Source organism: Schistocerca gregaria, chromosome 8 (assembly GCF_023897955.1).
Source record: "Schistocerca gregaria isolate iqSchGreg1 chromosome 8, iqSchGreg1.2, whole genome shotgun sequence".
In the NCBI taxonomy this organism is placed as follows: Eukaryota; Metazoa; Arthropoda; class Insecta; order Orthoptera; family Acrididae; genus Schistocerca; species Schistocerca gregaria.
In genome coordinates this window covers 455,972,015-455,974,764 of record NC_064927.1, presented here as the reverse complement: position 1 = coordinate 455,974,764, position 2,750 = coordinate 455,972,015, and positions in this window count along the sequence as shown.

Sequence of the window (2,750 nt, the reverse complement as noted above, 5' to 3'; positions counted from 1 at the left end):
CATACTCATAATGGTGGTGTCTCCCTCCCTGACACTGGAAAATGTGAAACTATTGGCGGTAGTTGACCGACACACATTGTTCTGAGAAATTTCTGCAATCAATTAATTGTGCAATTCATTACACTTAACAAATAGTGTACTCTTGAACTCAAATTTCCACCTGTTTTAAGGATTGACATACGAAAACAACTTCATGGTCCAACAGCAACAGAATTCGTGCTTCTTTACCTTATTTGTAAATCTGAGTAAGTTATGTTTGTACTGGGTTGCTTTTACGAGAAACTGTAAACATATTGGTGCTCTTCTTTAGGTATCTTGGTTGACTATGGGGTGAGGAGCACTGAATGTTAATGAAATATCTTGCGATTCTACACGTTGGGGGAGGGGGTGGGGGACAGAAAAAATGATTCAAATGGCTCTGAGCTCTATGGGACTCAACTGCTGTGGTCATCAGTCCCCTAGAACTTAGAACTACTTAAACCTAACTAACCCAAGGACATGCCCGAGGCAGGATTCGAACCTGCGACCGTAGCAGTCGCACGGCTCCGGACTGCGCGCCTAAAACCGCGAGACCACAGCTGCCGGCGGTGGGGACAGAAGAAGAGGCAAAACAGATACTTGTTTTATAATTTTTTTTAATCTTGTAAAGTTTCTCCTTTCTCCTCTCCTTTCAGTTGCAAGAGGGGAATATTTATCTTTTCTAATGTGCATGTTTAAAAAAAGTTTAAGCTCAGCAGTATTTTCGATGTATGGAGCTATTTTGTTTCCTGTTTAGAATTCCTTTCGTTCAAAACGACTGTAATCTAATAACTGGCAACAGTTGGACATTTAGACATGTAAATTAGTTCACATTTCCAGTGACGATGTCAAACGAAAATAAATAAATAAATAAAATAAACGAGTTCATTGTAAGGGGGTTGGGGTAAGTTTCGATACCAAAATGGATCAAGTAAATATAGTTACTTGAATGTAAAATTGCCGAAGCTTGCAATGGGGCAAAGCATCTCATATTGACATACGTTTGTTTCGACAGGATTCAGTAATACAGAACTATGATCTTCATTTGTGGCTTTACGATAGTAAGAAAATCTTTTATCTAAATAAAACTGCAGAATCCTAAACAATACCAAACATTTTGTCCAAAAAGAAGAGATTTGTAGTGATAAGCACGCCCAGGCGTTTCTGCCTGCAACAGACCTGGCGTTCGCCGTGCCTAGCTGACGTGACGTCACCGACAAGCGCACGAGGCCTTCCTTGGAGTCGGTGTTGGTTGAGGCCACATTTCGTTGTAGCATAAGAATGCGTTAATTTCATTTCGCAGGAGGACCGTGAGACTTTAACAAACGTTATGTTATTTATTTTACTGGAAGACATATAGCACCAACCAATTTTTAGATAGCTGTATTTATGCAAGAAGTATTTCGGGTTTTCGTCCAGAATTCTTACAATAAAGCAAAAACAACAAGCAGCTGTCATTGGCAAAACGTTTCGTTAAGAAGAAAGCGCCGTTAGCGCTTTCGAACCGACATGTTAATCGTCAGACGGCTGTTTGTTATAAGGCCGTCGTTACAACTATATCAGGAATCAGATTAGTGTTTAACGTCCCATAGACAACGGTGTCTTTAGAACATGCTTTCGGGCTATATTATCCCATCATCAAGTTCTCTAAAATAATGAAACAAATGATTACTATATAATTAATAGAAAACAGCCCTCGGTCACTAATATTTAACGAATTAACCGTGTTTCGACACTGCTAGGAGTGTCTTCCTCAGAATTTACACCAAAGAACGGTCTATAACATGGTCACAGAATTATGACTAAAAATGTATGATACAGATTATAAGTAGGGAATTATCGTGAAAGACTGGCAGTATTTATATGCCATTTATAAAATAATAAATATACAAAAAGAACATTAGTGACACAGATATTTAAGATAAAAAAACTGATGGCGAGCCACTAAGGGCTGCTCGTTACTTGCATGGTGCACGTTGTAAACGTTTACAAGCTGGCCGGAGTAGCCGCGCGGTTCTAGGCGCTACAGTCTGGAGCCGGGCGACCGCTACGGTCGAAGGTTCGAATCCTGCCTCGGGCATGGATGTGTGTGATGTCCTTAGGTTAGTTGGATTTAATGAGTTTTAAGTTCTAGGCGACTGATGATCTCAGAAGTTAAGTCGCATAGTGCTCAGAGCCATTTGAACCAACTTTTACAACCAGTCCGTTTACAACCTGCACCACGCAAGTAACGAGCAGCCCTTAGTGGCTCGCCATCAGTTTTTTTATCTTAAATATCTTTGTCACTAATACTCTTTTGGCATATTTATTATTTTATAAATGACATATAAGTACTGATAGTCTTTCACGATAATTCCGTAATAATTTCTATCATACGTTTTTAGTCATAATTCTGAGACCATGTTATAGACCATTCTTTGGTGTAAATACTGAGGAAGACACTCCTAGCAGTGTCGAAACCCGGTTAATTCGTTAAAAATTAGTGACCGAGGGCTGTTTTCTTTTGATTGTAACTATTCAGGGGCTCTGAACGTGCAGGCATGTACAAAATTTTGTGATCACTATACATACTAACAAACATGTAAAAGTAACTATATTGCCCTTTAGTATAACATACATTAAAACGGATGTGCCATTACACACAGTTAAAAGTAAAAAAGCAATGTCAAACACACAAGACTTTTCCTTGTACGTCTCATGTTGGCATACAACGCTCTCACAAAGCTCACTTT